Genomic DNA, 19,094 nt, shown 5'->3' with positions numbered 1-19,094 from the left:
TCTGCAACCCCTTTTCTCAACCATTCTTATGTTGACATTTGTCACCATTTCATTGGTGCCAATTGCAAACATGGATTCCCAACTTTCAAACTCAACCCTTGATTAAACCTTTCAATCCTGGCCATCCATTGCCCTATTTTTGCTATAAATAGAGCTCTCATTCCTCCATTTTAAAATCCAAGTTTGTAGTATCATACTTATGCTCAAATACATTCAAGCTTTCATATACCATTTATGCTCATCATTTAGCCTCTCTTTAAACTAGAAATTAATCTAATATGCATTTTAGAGTATTTCTATTACCATTAGTTTAAATCATTAACTAATATAGTAAGTATGCTAGGATAGTTTGTTTACTAACCTTGTCATCTTATAGTTAGTTTATTGCATTTCTAGAATCATGCATAGCTTAGGATGCATCTCATATTAAAATCAACAAAAGCATCCCTCGTTCTTCCATTTACCATCCCTAAACCATTTTGCTCAGTGATCTGAGAGCAAAAACATTGGTTTGAGGGACCGTGCAAGATAGAGAACCATGGAACCATCCTTGGGAAGCTGAGTTATGCTTCATAACTCCATAGCTTGCACCAAGAAGTCCTATGGGTGTGTGAGAAAGGCTCCATAGAGCTCCGTTTTTCGCATTTTGAGTTCTATCGACCCGCTTTTCCCGCATACAGAGGTATGTGAGGCGATTTCACCTTGATGTGAAGGCTCTTATCACAGACACCCAGCTAATTTAGATGTTTCCAGATCATTGGGATCATTCCTACAAGCAAAAAAACACAAGAAAATATTATGCCCCCAATCCTTGCTTCTCTTAGTCAAGATAGAATTCCTCGAGTTACTCAGAGGGATAATAATCAAAAACCAATATAAAAGACAACACACAAAGAAAATTTCCATGCATAGCTCAAACTGTTTAGTGATTGTTTTCTGTTTTGTTGTTTTGCTTGTTAACTCAGTGATAAAACTCTTCAGTAGTCAGGAGATAGGTAACTGACTCGTAGTGGACGACCGGGTTTCATTGACATAAGGTTGACTTGGTTGATACTACTTAGGACATATAATGTGCTCTTGTCAATTAACCTAAGACTAGGACAATGATCGGTTTCAAGCCACGAGGGTTCCAATGAACAAGGATGTCATGAAAGTGACCAAAAGATATGTACAAGCGAAAGCAAAGATGCATGAAAGCGAGAATGCCAACATTGCGTTGATAGATGGAGCGCTCGAGCACAAGAGGCACTTGTTTGCCAGGTTTTCACTTGCTTGGCAGAGATGCATATATTTTTTTACCAAGGTGCCTGTTTATCAGGTTTTCACCAGAGCATTTTCTCTCTTTTTTCCTTTTTTTTTTTTTTTGGAATTTCTTCAAGACTTTTTCTGATTTTTAGGATTTTTTCAGGACTTTTTCTGATTTTTAGGATTTCTTCAAGACTTTTTCAATGTATAGGCTGCTAGAGTAGAGAAAATTTAAGTGAAGAATTTCTTCAGATGGATGGTGTTGATCGGTTCGTGGAGCTGTTCTCCTTCCAATGTTGAGAGTTGATAGGCACCAGAGCCAAAAGCTGCAGTAACGATATAGGGACCCAGCTAGTTGGGTTCAAACTTCCCTTTGTTATCTCGAAACTGTTGATTTTTAGGATTTTCTCTCAGAACTAAGTCACCAACCTAAAATTCTCAGTGTCGAACTTTTTTGTTATATCCTCTGGACATTCTCTTTTGATACACTCCGAGATGATCAAATGCCACTTGCCGGCGCTCATCCAGCAATTCGAGCTCTTGCAATCTAGATATTCTATAGTCTTCATCAGTAACAAGACCTTGCAAGGAAACTCTTAGAGATGGTATTTCTACTTCAATAGGTAATATTGCTTTAGACCCATACACCAAAGAGAAAGGTGTAGCCCCAGTAGGTGTTCTGATACTTGTTCTATAAACCCATAATGCAAGATTGAGCTGTAGATGCCAATCCTTCCCGGATTTGTTCACTGTTCTGTGCAAGATAGTCAGTAGGTTTCTGTTAGATGCCTTTGCTTGTCCATTACCTTGAGGGTAATATACTGAGGACCAGTGTTGTTTGATTTTAAACTTCTCACAAAGTTCGTCTAGATCTTTGTTCTTGAATTGTCCTCCATTGTCAGTTATAATGGATGAAGGTATACCATACCTACGATGATATAATTAAGAATAAAGAAAGCTACTTGTTTGCTTGTTGCCTTGATGAGTGGAACCACTTCTACCCACTTAGTGAAGTACTCAGTGGCAGTGACAATAAATTTGTGTCCATTAGATGATGCAGGATATATTTGGCCAATTAGATCAAATGCCCACTATTGAAAGGGCCAGTGTGTCACAAAGGGTAGGAGATCTCTTGCAGGAGCATGGATAAGGTGCCCATGTAGTTGACACTTTTCACAGGTTTTAGCAAATTTTACAGCTTCTTTCTCCATGTCTGGCCAGTAGTAGCCAACCCTTAGTAGTTTTCGTGCTAAAGTTAGACCGTTCGAATGGGATCCACAAACACCTTCATGAACCTCGAATAATGCGTGTTGAGACTCCTTAGTTTCTAGACATCTAAGCAAAGTATTATCTAAACCTCGCCTGAATAGGTCGTTAGCAATGATGACATACCATGACGCATTTCAGATTAGGTTCTTTTTTCCATTTCGGGAAAGATTAGCAGGGACAACTTGGTCACATAGGTAAGAGTAAATGTGGCTATAACGAGATGAGTCATGTCCAATAATAGAATAGACTACCCGGGACTCAGGAGAATCATAGGCAGGGTAATGTAACTCTTCCACCAGGAATTCAAAGCGAAAATTAGACTCCTGCAGTTGTGGTATAGATGCCAAAGTGGCCATTGCATCCGCTGCTCTATTTGTTGTTTTGGGGATCTGCTGAAATGATACGAAGGTAAAGTATTTCTCGAGATCATCCACCATTCTCTTATAAGGCATCAGTTTCTCATCTCTTGTCTAATATAGATCATTGATTTGGTTGATAATGAGTTGAGAATCTCCATAGATGTGTAATTAAACTATCTTCCACTCAATGGCCAACTTGACCCCGTTTACCAAAGCTTCATATTCTGCAATGTTGTTTGTGCAAGGGAAGAGAATCTTGTAAGCTTTCGGAATTAAATATTTTGAGGAGTAATAAAAAGTATTCAGGCACCAGAACCATGTTGAATGAAAGACCCATCAAAGAACATCTTCCATGATTGTTCAGTAAGGTGCATGATTGATTCATTTGGGAATTCTATATGCAGAGGTTGACTGTCTTCAAGTGGAGCATTAGCAAGTTGGTCTGCAATAACCTTTCCTTTGAAGTATTTACGTTCCACATATTCGATATCACATTCTATAAGAACCATGACCCATTTAGCCAGTCTTCCTGTAAGCGTTGCTTTACTGAGAAGATATTTGAGCAGATCAATCTTAGCTACTAGCTTAATAGAATGTGCCAACACATAGTGCCTTAATTTTTGTGATGCAAAGACCAATGCTAAGCATGCTTTCTCTATTATAGTGTATTTCATTTCATATGACACCAATGTTCTGCTGATATAATAAATAGCTCATTCCTTTTTATTGTCATCCTGTTGTGCCAGAAGTGCCCCCAGTGAAGTATCTGTAGCTGATATGTATAGGACCAGTGGCTTACCTTGAATTGGTGGCATTAATATGGGTGGATTAGAAAGATAATCTTTGATATGTTGTAAATGTTGTTCACAATATTTATCCTAGTTGTATTGAATCCCTTTCCTTAATACCTTCATAAAGGGTTGAGCTTTGTCAGCTAGCTGAGATATAATTCACCTTATTGACTGAAGACAACCTTGTAAACTTCTCATTTGACTGATATTCTTGGGTGGAGGCATTTTCATTATATCTTGGACCTTTTCAGGGTCAACCTCAATTCCTTTTTTTGAAATTATGTAACCAAGCAATTTTCCTGATGTTACTCCAAATGTACACTTTTTAGGATTTAATCAGAGCTTGAATCTTTCCATTCTATCTAGTATGAGGCCTAGCTCTTGAATATGCGTAAATCTCTTCATAGTCTTTACCAGGGTGTCATCAACATAATCTTCCATGTTTTTATGCATCATATCATGGAAGATAGTGGTTACTGCTCTTTGGTAAGTTGCTCCTGTGTTCTTTAGACCAAATGGCATAACATTCCAGCAGAAGGTTCCCCATGCACATGTGAAAGCTGTCTTTTCTTGATCTTCAGGTGCTATCTTGGTCTGATTGTAACCAGAGAATCCATCCATTAATGAATACATCTCATATCCAGCAGTCATATCTACTATCATGTCAATGTTGGGCAATGGAAAATCATCTTTTAGACATGCTTTGTTGAGATCCCTGAAGTCTATGCAAACTCTAATAGATTTGTCTACCTTTGATATGTGTACTATATTTGATATCCATTATGCGTAGTCTATAGCTCTGATAAATCCAGCTTTTAGCAATTTTTCTAGTTTAGCTTTCACTAGCAATGCCACATGAGGATGCATCTTATAGAGTTTTTTCTTAACTGGTTTAACTCCTAGTGTAATAGAGAGATGATTCATGATGAGATTAGGATCTAGTCCTGGCATATCTAAGTATGTCCATGCATATTTGATCTTCTTTTCTAAAAAAAGGTTGCTGAAATCTTTTAACTCTTCTGCTGATAGTGATTGAGCTAAATGAATGATGTGTGGTGTCTCTTGACTCCCAATGTTCACTGGTTGAGTTGGCTCAATCAATATGGAAGATCTTTCCTAGAAATGACTTGGCAGTATATCAAGTATCTCACCTTCAAGTGCCTCAGAGAGGTTTTCACCTTTAGGTACGTCCTTTATTTTCTCTTTTTTAGATTCTGACACCGCCACAATGTGGTTTTTGCCATCAGATCTTTTATTTTTATTTTTCTTGTTTTTTCAACTAAGATACTTGATATCCGCTTCGGTCATGTTTTCATTCTGTTCACTGGTGGAGTACATGGTTTCAACTGCATTGAGATAATAGGCTAATGTATAGTCATTAGAAAAAGTAGGTACATTCAAGGGTTGGTTATAAAGAGTACAATCAATCAGTTCCGGATGCATTAAGGATAAGGTTGGAATAGGCTCAAGGGAGTTCATGGTACTATCATCATGGCTTCGGACCAACCAGTCGAGTTCCAGAAGACTACCTTGCGTATGTGTCTCAAGACCAGGAAGAGTTACGACATGATTATCGAAATTCATGTTAGTATTTATTGGACCTAACCCAACTGACCTACTTATAGTGTCGTCACCTACTTCAAACTGGACTACATACCGTGGTGTGACAGTAGACAATATCTCATCATTCATGACAGAGTAGTCATAATGCGTTGTTGAATAGTTGTTGTTATAAATAGAGCTCCTGTCTGAGTCATCAGAGTCATAGGATGAAGTTGCCGACTCATCTTCAAGTGGCTTAGTAAAGGTATATATAGTATCAACACCCACATCTTTGATGTTGCAAGTTCCTTCATGATTTGGTTCATTGATTGCTTGTATTTGACACACTTGTGGACATGACTTTGACGGTTCTGTTAATCCCTGTCGTCTCTTCCATTCAGCTTCCTCTGGACTGCTGACTGGTTCTTATTTCTGTAGCTTCTAATTCTTCTTTTGTAGTTTTGTAACTGATTTGTCCTACCTCATTAGAGGCAAAGTTAGTAGGTGAAGAAATTGCTTGTGTCCTTTCTTCCTCCATCTGTCGTTCATAGTCTTCTTGTCTTTTTAGTATGATTTCTTCCATTTCTTTTTGCATTTTTAGGCGTATCAACTCTTGTGCATCATCTGTGATAACTCTGGATTCTTCAGGGGTTTCTGTAGTAGATGTATCTGAGAGATGGTCAGGACCCCATTCATACTCATTTGAATTAGTTTCTGAATCATCTACTTGTTTTCTGCCAGTATATGTGACCGGAATGTTCAACGGTGCAAACAATTCTTTGATTCTGTATACTTCGTCTCTCATATCCTTTGGGACTTCCACTTCCTGTGGTATTATAGCTGATATAACTAGAACTTTATTACCATCTATTTCCTCTCTTTGGGTGGGCAATTCTTTTTGTTCACCGTCACATTCCTCATGAGTTTGTTGAGTATTAATTTCTTGTGTTGTTAAAGGTAGTACCTTTTTCTTCCACTTACGTTGATGGTGGGGTGTGTGATTTTGATCTGATGACTTTCTTGGATCATATCCCAGTCCAGATTTATCATTGGCAGACTTAGTTTGTAACTGAATAGGTTCAACAATACCTTTTTGACGTTTGCCAAGAGGACCAGTACCTGAATATCCCATGCATTTAAGCATCTTATAGTCTGGACCATATTGTGTCGGAGAAATCTCCCAATGTCGTATTTCTTTATTTGCACTGTCTTCTTTGAAAAGTGACTTGAGAACATCATCCTCTTCTATTTCACATGCAAGAGAAGTAGAGGACTATATAAAGACACCATCATACATGACTTTTGGAGTTGAATCTTGTGGCTTCATAACCTCTGATGGTTTTCCCGACTGTCTTGGTGATGGAGGAAGAGACATTAGTGAGAGTATAGGTTCTATTTTGTAGCCATCTATGATAGTGTTTGTGATTTTCAATTTCTTTTGTAAATCTTTCAGCAAAGATTCTGAACTTTCAGTTGTGGAGGCCGCTCTATTATGAGGAACAAAAGCATCAACACTCCACGTTAATGCATTGCAGGCATAACTTGTATCGGCAGGAATACTGACTTGAACTCCATTATAAGGAAACTTCAAGCATTGATGATACATAGATGGTACTGCGTTCATTTCATGAATCCATGGCCTACCTAGTAAGATGTTGTATGAAAGATGAAGATCCAGGACTTGAAAAATGACATCTCTTTCTATAGGTCCTACCCTGATCGACAATCGCACCAGACCCTTAGAGGTTCTTTCATCTTCATCATAAGCCTTGATTGTTATTTTCTTTGTTGGATCAATAACATTTTCAGAAAATCCCAGCTGTGTCAGTAGATTGTATGTACAGATATTCAACCCAACACCTCCATCTATCAAAACACGTTTAACTCGGTGTTTATGGATCATGGCTTCAATGTGTAGTGGCTGGTTATGTGAGTGACTCAATGAGTTATCATCTTATTCAGAGAAAGTGAGATAATGAGGTGAAGTTAGGTGACCCACCATATATTGAAACCGATCTACGTCTAAATATTTAGGGACACTGGTGGTAAGTAGAGCCTTGTCCAAGACCTCTCTCTATGAGTAGAAGAGATCTTAAGCAGTTCCAAAATGGAGATTTGAGCATTGGTTCTCTTCAATTGTTCGAAAATACTATAACCAGGAGAAGACGATGAAGCCAGTTGTTTTGATTTGGCCATGATTGTGTCTGTTTATCTATCTGGTAGATTTGATGTTGTTTGATCGAAAGTTGAGGAACTAGCTCCTGGGAGAGTAATCTTCCTTTGAGCACGAGTCACGACATTAGCAGATTGTGCTTGACTTTGGTGATCTGGGACTATGATCACATTACAATATTCAGGTTGAGCATATTCAATCATGTTGATCACATTATCATTGTTAGTGTAGGTATAATTGACTCTAGCTCCTCCCTTGGATTTTGAGGAATCTCCTTGTTCATAAGTTGGTAAGGGATCCTTAAAGGCCTTACGATCAGCACTAGTTGCATGATTTCCAACAAAGATCTTGCCCGCATCAATGAGATCTTGGATTTCATGTCGGAGTTTCATGCAGTTGTTTATGTTATGTCCCTTGTTCTGATGATATTCACAGTATTCGTTTTCTCTCCACCATTTGGGTCTAATTTCTGTGTCATATGGTCTAGAATTGTCTAGCAATGTTATCAGATTATTTGCCAATAAGGCTTTAAAAGTAGATTCATATGATTCATCTAGAGGAGTAAAATCACCCTTAGGTTCTGAGACTCAAGGCTTTTCTTTAAACCATTCTCTTGTTTTCTGTGGGGGATTCTCTGTTGTAGTTTCAGTTGCCTTGAGTGCTTGCATGCCACTGGCCAAGTTAAATATTGTGGATTTTGTTTTTGCTTGGATAGTATCTACCACTCCATCACTAACAATGTTTCTATTGTTATCTTTGCCGTATTTCCAGTACTTGCTCTTTTCTTTAGAGCTAGAACCTTGTGATGTTTCTTTCCAAAGTGATATATCTCCCTTGTTTATAAGCACATCTTCCATTCTGAGGGCGTTATCTACCATTTTGTTGAATGAAGGATGTACTTGCATCTGGACACTATACTTTAATTCAGGGATTAGGTTGTTGACAAAGATATCCATTTTCTCAAGATCTGGGATAGTCCGTGAATATCTAGAGAACATCTTTCTCCATCGTTGGAGAAAAGTGAGAAAGGGTTCTCCTGTCTTTTGTTTGGTATTGCAAAGCTCTATCATAGTCACATGATGTCGAATGTTTTATGAGCATTGTTGTAAAAATAGTTGGATTAGTTCTTCGAACGTTTTTATTCCTTTGGGTAGACTTGAGAACCATTCCATTGCTTGACCCCCTAAACTCCTTGGGAAAAGGCGCATGAGGTACGTTTGATCATGCATGAACTCCATACAGGCGGCACAAAACTCTCTGACGTGATCTTGAGGATTTGAGGTACCATCATATTTGTCAAATTTTGGGATATCAACTCATGAAGGAAATGGAGACATGTAAAGGTTTTTGTCAAATGGGAATGGGCATATTGTGTCCAAAGAATATTGTTTTGGCATTTTATCTTTGTCTTGTAATTTTGTGACCACAGTTTGTAATGTTTGCATTTGTTTGCTTATTTTTCCCCATGGTGTCTCTTCCTCTTTAGCGACGAGGGCCTCCACATTATAACCAGTAGGGAGTTTGGTGCCTTGCTTTGCTAATTCTAAGAAATAGTCTTCTTTTTCCCTAGCCATGATGACCTTCATCATTTTTCAAAATTGTTTATCATTCTAACATTTATGTACTTCGACTTCGAGAGGTTCAGGAAGCTCAGATTCAGTCGATGAGGAATCGCTGTCAGTGGCATGATTGCTAAAGTCATCGTGAGTATCTCATTTATTAGCTTCTCTTTCTTGTCTTTCCCCAGACATGGTGGGAGATAGGGGGTGACCAAATATTGGTATGTCGTAAACTGGTATCTGTGACGAGGACGGTTTATTGTAAAAGGGGTTTTCCACAAAGAATGGATTGTTTTTTGACAAAAAGGGCATTTCTTTTTCTTTGTCTCTTTTGCTGCGAGAATTTATGGTTTGAACAGGCATTTTGTAACCGACAAGACCGAGAGCCAAATGTTTTGCAGAAGTCAAGATCAAATTGTAGCTAGTAGTTCATTTAACGTAGTGATTGAGAGAAGTAACTAAGATCTGGTTTGGTTTTAGGAATGATCTATCCTATGTAAGACGCTATCTAACTTGACTTAGGTTCGATAAGATATTTGTTTGAACTAGCTTAAAGATGATCGACAAAATCGTGCAACGCAATGACAGAGGTACACTATCAAGGTTGTTTATGCTCCGGACGATGATAACCAGTTTTAGGCTCGTTGTAGACTGATCTGGGCAATTTTGACTGTTTTGACTGACAAGATCAGGAATTCATATGATAGAGGATTTGACAGAGACGAGATTCTGACAGACAAAGTTTCAATGATTGACGACTACTAGTTTTTGATAAGGACTAATGTTTCAATGACTGACAGAGACCAGTTTGGACACAGACAAAGTTTATCACTGATTTTGTTTGTTGTTTTCTCTAGTTTTGGTATTTAATTTTCAGTTTCAGGGATGAAAACATAGAAAACATGCAAGATAAATAGTAACTCCAATCACAACACGCTAACCCTATGGAAGTTGGCTTAGAGAAGAAAACCTTTGCTTGCTAACTTAGGTACACACCTAATAGCTAATCAGAATACACACCTAATAGCTAATCAGAATATGGCCATTGAGTCTCACACAATGGATTCTCAATGCCATATTAGCCGACTCCAAACGCTAATGGGGGCACAATATGGCAAGTGTCTTGGGAGAGTTACTATCTCTCTTGCACAAAGATTATCAACCTTTTGGAGGTGAATCAGGTAGCTTCTAATATTATAGTTCTTAGTTAGGAATTTCATTTGAAATTACCCCTTGAAGTCACGCAAGCATGATTGAGGCCTATAGCCCGACAAGGTACCAAAACAAGTTGTAGTCACGTAAACATGATTGAGACCGCGAAGCCCTACAAAATGCTCGATATGAGAGATCTCAAAGAGAAAACTCAAATAATCCCATCCTCCGAGACTTTAATCACCAGAGGCCTATTTATTATAGTGATTTGGAATGCTCAGGTCTAGCTGTACTCACTTGGGTCATTCTCACAAGGTGATTACTTTTTCCCACTATGACAAGCCCGCTAAAGGTACACAAATCTCAAAACATAGAAAAAAGATTTGAGGGTCTATATTTCAGATTGTCTATAAAAGACAAGAGCATACTCTCCTACCTCTTAGATTTTTTCAGAAAATACGAAAGACAAATTTGTTCTTTAACCAGGTATCAATTTAAGTGCCTAAGAAAATACTAAATGAATACACAATGTTTAGTCGATTCTCCTTAGGCAACCTGCAAAACCAATATGTCATTAGTCATTTTCTTCTTGATTCTTTGGCAGGCATATGTTTGATCGATAGATTCTTTGACAAGTGTCTTGCAAACATTAAAAGCCCAAAATTAGTTGCCAAAATAACATTTAAAAAAAATCATCAAAAGAAAATTCTATCATGCAAACTATAAATTAAACTAATCTAACAAGAATTTCCATTTTTTATGACTATCCTAGTTATGACAGTTTTGATAGTACTGCACTCTGTCATTTATAAATTTTTAACCAGAAATAATTTTGAAAATCTCTTCGGTGTAAATTTGGAAAACTTGGTTTTACAGAACATGTTAAAATTTGGGTTAGATCCAATGGTTCAATAAAAAGTTATACCCTCCTAACCGAGACCATTTTTTACTGTCAGAGAAGAATAAGTAAAATGATAGTCCTGCACTCTGTCAATCATAACTTTCAAACCCAAAATGTTTAGGAAAATCCCTTCAGTGAACCTGTAGAAAACGTTATTTTAAACAACATATCAAAAAGTGGTTGTGATCCAACGGTTCAATAAAAAGTGATGCTCTCCAAACCAAGACCATTTTTGACTGTCATAAAAGAACAATAAAAAAGAAAGATTTTTATTTGCAAATTTAACACATGTTTATTAGTTATAAAAACCAAACATTAAATTTGTTCGAGAAACATTAGAAATCTTGTAGTTGTGGGTTCGAGCCCCATGGTGGGTGCCATAAATGTGTGTGTGAAAAGTTGACCTGTATCTGTATCTGCAATACACAACACTTCAATTAAGTCATTACATACATGGTTAGATAGATATAATCAATGAATAATAAAAACCATTACAAATCGAATCATTGCCTTCTAAAAGATGCGAGTATAAGATTGCTCTCAGATTTGTATAAGCAATCCAGTGACTAGACTACACCAAGACGAAGGATTTTCATCTATATGAGCATGATATTAATGCTAGATGGATGGAAGATTAATCTAACAAGATTTAAGCAATAAATGAGATAAATGATCTAAATATGTATGCAATATTCTCAATGAACCTAGAGCAAAATCAACATAATAACAATATATTCTCCAGCCTCCCTTTTGAATGAGAGATGAGCCTGAATTTATAGAAAATTCAAAAAGAAACCAATGGCTGAGATCAAATGATGCCTCCATAGTACGTGGTACTCTTTAGAGTAATTCTCAGGCTGTCCTCCACATAGCATCCATATAACGTCTTACTCTTTAGAGTAATTCTCAGGCTGTCCTCCACATAGCCGGACTCTCTCTACTTCAAGGCAACGTCCAACAACAAGTCATGGTCCTGTTGTTCCAACAAGTCATGGTGATCCTGGGTTGGTCGTCGTCTCAGGAATGAAATGACTATACTTGTATGCGATCCACTCATGCAGCTGCAATACTGAGATATTTATTTATCAACAATGAGCGCGTAAGGCAACGGGTGCGGAAAATAGTACGTCACACCTTTGAAAAGGGCTTCAACACCCCTATGACTTGACCTTTTACAAAAGGGATTAAGCTGCCCCTCTGACTTGACTGGAATTGGCTCTCTATAAAATCATCCTTGATAACTAGGCAAGGTTCCAGGCTCAACCTCCCCAGAAATAAGGTCCCAATAGCCGGTACCCCTCTATCTGGTCATGACCATCATCTCATGCTCATGCCAATAGAGGGCTAAACAAATCCCAGGGTATGGCAACGGGAGGGATCTATAATAGTGGGATCCTGAGAACCGCACTTCGATTGGATAATGGGCCAGTTGAAGTGCATTCATTCATACAGTTTGGCTAATAAGGGAGGGTACGTAGTCCGGGATCGGATGAGCGGTCAAGATTTTCCAAGAGGAAGCACAATCCAAGTAAATTGATGTTATTGGATGCTTTTATTAGTTTTAAAGGAAGTTGAACTAAAATTAAGATTAAAATCAAGAAAAACTGATTTATTCTCTATTTCATTCAATTTTAATATTCAATTGTTTTAATTGCTTTCTTTGAGATTATTTATCAATATTTAATTTGTTTTTCAAGATTATCTCCAATTGATTTCTTTTCTCAAATTTTTAATTCTTTTTTGGTCAATTAATTCTTTTTTTTGATTTATTTCCATTTTTGAAGATTTGTGCTCAGTTGATTTATTTAATTAAATTCCTTTTTTTTGATGATTTAATGGCAAATTGATTTATTTAATTAAATATGCAAAAAAGATATTTAATTAAAATAAATAAGATAATTGTTTAAAATGGTTTACTTGGAATGATCGATTAATTAAATAAATATTTAATTAATATTGATTGATTAATTTTGCCATTCGACATTTGATGATTTTAGAATTAATTGTGTGCTCAAGATTTATTTAATTGCCTTTGGTTAGGACCTTGGTGACGTTGTCGAGATTAGGGGCTCATGGTTTAGATGACCATTTTTAGGGTATTACACGTACGAGACAGAAAGAGAACTCGTACAAAATTTTGAATCAGACCCATCCAGAAACCTACTAGATTAAAAATTTGATGATTCTAAGAGGCCAAAAACACGATGGGCGCCAAAATGTCGTGTCTATGAAGTGTGATACCTACAGCTGCAACACAAACACTCAATAGATCATTACAAGCATGGTTAGCAAATTAAAAGTAAATGAAAGATAAACCATGACAAAGTGACCTATCGTCTCCTAAGAGATGTGAGTATGGATTTGCTCTCAGATCTGGATAAGCAATCCCAGTGACTTGACTACACCTGGATGAAGGATTTGAAATGATAATGATATGCAAACTAGATGAGATTGATTATGCTAGATTGTTCCAAGAGTCTAATTAAGCTAATGATATGCATGACTAAGCTATGAGGATGATGCAATTAAGCTAGAAAAGAGATTGATTAAGCTACATGATTCAACAATTATGCTAGAAAATGATGAAATTAAGATAATGCAATTTCCTATAACAACAATGCTCAAATTATATGCCTATAGTAACAATGCCTAAATTGATAATGAGATGGGATCCTTGGTGCTCCAAAATGGGGGATATTTATAGGATTTCCAAGGCCAGGGGTGAGGTGGCAGGAAACAACGGTCAAGATTGAGTTTGAAGATATCAAGGGTGAAGTTGGAGGAGGTTGGAGAAGAGGTTGGAGGAAGGGACACTTGTCATCTCTATGGTGACAAGTGTCAAGGAGCCTTGCTCATAAGAGAGAAAGTTTCCAAGAGAGGAGACATGTGGCCAAAGTGCCACGTGTCTCAAAGGGAGAATATCCACACCATAGGAGGTTAGGATGTGCAAGATAGGATAGGGTTAGTTAGACTCAAAGTTTGGTGGAATGGGTTAGGCTAGGTGGTTAGAAATTAGGAGGCATGTGGGTAATTTGAATTTGAAAATTCAAATAATAGGAAAAGACTAATTAATTTTCAACAACTCAAAAATTGATTTGTTTTAATTAATTAGGGGATTAGAAGAATTAAATTAAATGGGGGGAGGATTAATTAATTTGGATTAATAAATCAAAGGGGACTATTGAAATGAACCTATTAAATAAATCCTTAGATTTATTAATAAGTAGATGAAATGGAGAATTTAATCAAATAGCTAATGAATTCAATTAAATTAGGAAGGGGGATTAATTAAATAATTACTTATTTAATTAATTATATTTAGAGCATTTTTAGGTGTATACAGTTACCAACAAACACCAACAGGATGCGTTCCATAGATGAAATCCAACATAATCTAACACAAGAGGAATTGGAGGCAGCCCAACAAGATCCAACACTTCTCATGGTTCTGAATGCATTCATCAATAATGATAGAGATTGATATCTTGCACTTTTAGTTCAAAACGGGGCCAAGATACCCCCAGGTGTTGATGTTTTGGCAATCTCGCCACCAGGGGTAACATTGACCCAAAATGTGACTCGAGCACCTAGTGTGGCACAAACTCAAGGTGCAACCACTTTATCTCAATCAACAGTTGCATCTTCAAGCACTATTATCACATCTCAAACCACACCAAGTGTTACAATGTCAACCATGTTGAATACTTCAACCCAACCTACAGTATCAATTGCCATTGGATCCACATATAGTGGTCAGAATGTGTACCAAGGGTCAGCAGGAATGAATAGCTCAAGTCAGCCAAGTGTCAACATACAATTTGCATATTTCACACCACCTGGTGGGATCCAAGGCACACAATTATATGGTCAGTCAACATTTCAACAATCTCCAAGTTTCTAAAAAACTATTTTGTTTGTGGGAAATACTTATAGGGTCAATACACCCTTGACCCAAACAGAGATCTCGACTCAACAAGTGAAAAATATCCAAAAGCAGATGACCAACATACAAATAATTAATGACAAGAAGAGCTATACTATGGAGGATCTCCATCCTTGTCATTTTGATAGGACTTTGTACATGCTACCCTTTACGCCACATTTTGAGACTCCAAGATTCAACAAGTATAGAGGGAAAGGTGATCTCTAGGATCATGTCAAAGAATTATTTACAACATGTATAGAGGTGGCCCATGAAGACAAATAATTGATGTGCCTATTCCCTAAAAGTCTTGGAGGGACCAAATTAGAATGGTTTTCAGATCTACCACCTAAGATTTCTTCATGGGGTGAGTTAGCTGAGCTATTCATCACAAACGTTTCATTTAACATAGAAAATCCGGTTACCCTAATGGATCTATGTGCAACTAGACAAAAGGAAGGTGAAGCATTTGCTACATTCTTGCAAAGATGGAGAGCTCTATACCACAAATGTCTCAGTCATATTCCCAAAGTTAAGCAAGTAGATATTTTTACCGAGAACCTTGTTCCTCAAGTGAAATATCCATTGCAAATGCAATGTATAGGCACTTTCAAAGAAATCACAAAAAAAGGCACAAAGTGTGAGACAGGCTTGTTAGAACAAGGAATACTAAAACAACACAAGGATAATGGACCAGCCATGAATACAAGCAATGAAAAGCCAGAGTTTTGGTCTAAGAACAAGAATGTTACAAATGATGGGGTTGTAGATGCATGTTTATTAATAGAGCTCAACCAGTGAAATCACTTCTAGGACCAGTTGATTCTTTCAATAGAAATCAAACTAAAACAACAATGCAAATACCAATGCAGCTTAGTCAAGAAATCACAATCCCCCAAGGATCAATGCACCAAAAATAAATTTGACACCTTTGGGGGAACCGATTGAGTCATCACTCAAGAAGTTGATACAAAATAGTGCCATAACTTTACCAAAGGCTCGACCTTATGAACCTAGTCCATTCAAGCGTACTTGGTGGAATGACAATGATTTCTGTGAATGCCACCATTCCAAAGGCCATAAAACAACAAGTTGTTACAAATTGAAGAACCTGATACAAGACCTTATTGATAAGAGGGATATCACTATGGATGCCAATAAAGGATCAGATAATATATACCACACCATATGCAAATACCCTTTTGCTAAGCATGATAAAGGGAAAGCTTCTAGTTCAAATGCACAAAATAATGCAAATTATACCAATGTTGCATATGATTATGCAATCAATGCAATTGGTGCAGGAGATGACATAGTGGCCACAATTAAAGTAAATACAAGGAGTGGAGATTGTGTTGTTATCACCTGAAGATCAAAGGTCACATTGCAAGAGGTACCATCAAACCCCCCTCCATTGACAAACAATTACAATATGGTTGACCAATTGAAAAGGACTCCATCTCAAATTTCATTGTTCGAGTTGCTTCACATCTCATCGGCTCATAAGGAAGTCCTAGACAAGGCATTACAAGAATATATTGTTGCTAGAGATATAGATAAGACTACATTTCAATCCATGGTTGGAAAATTGGCAACTTCCAATATAACATTCACTAAAGAGGATGTACCTACAGACATGCCTATGCACAATAATCCCTTACACTTAGAAGCTCTTATTCACAAAAAGAAGGCTCGAAGAGTACTTATAGATGGCGGAGCTGGGCTCAATATATGCACTTTGCATCTAATCAAAGTTCTAGGTTACTCTGAACATCATATTGATCCTACCAAGAGAATCAACATCAAAGCTTATGGTGATGAGGAACACCCTTCCAAGGGTGTAGTAACCTTGCCAGTGCAAGTAGGACCAATTACCATAGATATCACTTTTGAAGTCTTAGATAGAGAATTGGGGTACACCATGTTACTAGGATGCCCATGGATACATGCCATGCATATCGTCCCACCAATGTGTCAAGTTCCCTTACAATGGCATTGAGATCACCATACATGGCGATCCAAACCCTTTTTCAACACCGCAATTGCCTAAGAGCAAGAACATATAATCAAGTACCAATCAATCAGGTAGCTCTGCTCCACATAAAAATGGAATCTCTAAAGATTGCAGAAACACCAGCATCATCATCCCACACATCTACATCACCTCCTCTTCAAATCAAAGATGAAGGGTGTGGGGAGTACTCATGCTCTGAGCCATTTCCAGTAGCACGACTATCTCTCAAATCCTTTGGTAGAACATTACCAAGTCTAACCAACAAAGATAAAGGGAAGGAAATTGCCCGCTTTTCTGATTCTTGTTCATTTATCAAATGGGGAGAGCTTAATGAAGAATCTTTAGATGAATATGTCAATGGATGGTTTTATAAAGAAGAAAATGATACTCCAAACATCAAACTCCCTTTAGAACAATATGGTAATGGTTTCAAGATGCTATGGTGACATGGTTATGATGAAACCACAGGCTTGGGGGCACATGCACAAGGCATTATAAAGCCCATATTACCTTCAGAGAATCAAAAGAATTGGGGATTAGGATACACTGGTTTGACACAAAAAAGAAGAACAACTAGACCAGATACCCCAATAATAACAAGTGAAGATCATGAACTTGAATCACCAAGACAAAACAACACATTACAAACAATCTTTCAGCTAGCATCCCATGTTAATACAGTGATGGAAACAAAAATTGCCCTAGCATCAGATACTTCCACACCATCATCACCAAGTAGTACAGAAATAAGGATAACACCAACAAGATATGGTAATTCAATATTACCCATATCTCTTATTCAAGCACTCAATGAAGCTTCTATCACAGAGAAGAGCCTGCCAGTCAGGATACTCTCCCATTCATCATCAATACAACTGAAAATCTTCTTTCTCCAATTGAAGAAATTGATGAATATGAATCAGATGGAGAAACATAGTTGCAACACATTTTCAGCATTTAGAGCTTATGATAACCAACCAATTAAGGATGGCGACATTGAATATAAATACATACCAATCTACCCACCATTAGTCAAGTATGTTTTTAACAACAAAATCTGCATGATCTCAAAAACATCTCCTCCTATTGAAGAAAGAGATCTTTGTCTCATGTATCCTCACCTAATAGACTAGGAGAAAGAAGGACAAGCATAATTAGATTGGTTTCAAAATGATGAAGCTATAACTAAATTCTTGGGTGCAAGGGGTGGACTCCCTTATGATGATCATAAAGTTGGCTTCACCATAGACCTAGATAGAACTGCATACTTTGGAGAAGCAAGTCCCTCTTCTAATCTAGATTATGAAAATAAAGTAGAATTTATGGTCCATGATAGATTGGACAACCTTCCCATAGGCAAAGAACAATTAGCATTACTAGTTGAAGAAACCGAAGAAATCAAATTGGAGATGCTGAAACAGTGCACAAGATACACCTGGAAAAATCCCTGGATCCTATGGAAAAAGAAAAGTTCACTCAAATTTTCACACAAGGGCCAATTAAATTTGCATGGTCTTATTATGATATCCAAGGGTTAGATCTCGAGTTGGTCTTGCATCACCTGCCATTATTTGTAGGAGTAAAACCATACAAGTAGAAACTTAGGAAGATGCATCCTAACATAACTTTGTTGGTCAAAATTGAATTACAAAAATTGTTAGATGTGGGTTTCATCAGACCCATAGACTATGCAGAATGGATCTCTAATCTAGTCCTAGTAACCAAGCATACTGGAGGTATTAGAATCTGCACTGATTTTAGGGATCTCAACAAGGCCTGCCCAAAGGATGATTTTCCACTCTCTAACATAGATATGATAGTGGACTTAACAGTTGGAAATGAAATGCTATCACTCATGGATAGTTTTTTTGGTTATAATCAAATCAAGATTGCACCAGAAGACCAACATAAAACAACTTTCACTTATATGTGGGGAACCTAATATTGGAATGTGATGCCATTTGGCCTTAAAAATGTCGGTGCTAATTATCAGAGTGCAATGACCACCCTATTTCATGACATGATACATAAAATCATGGAAGACTATGTACATGATTTACTGGTTAAATCCACAACAAGAGATGATCATTTGGATATCTTATAGCTAAAATATTTGACAGACTTGAGCAATACAATATCCGTCTAAATCCCCAAAAGTGTGTGTTTG

This window comes from Cryptomeria japonica, chromosome 1 (genome assembly GCF_030272615.1).
Source record: "Cryptomeria japonica chromosome 1, Sugi_1.0, whole genome shotgun sequence".
In the NCBI taxonomy this organism is placed as follows: Eukaryota; Viridiplantae; Streptophyta; class Pinopsida; order Cupressales; family Cupressaceae; genus Cryptomeria; species Cryptomeria japonica.
Note: the sequence above shows the minus strand (reverse complement) of the source record.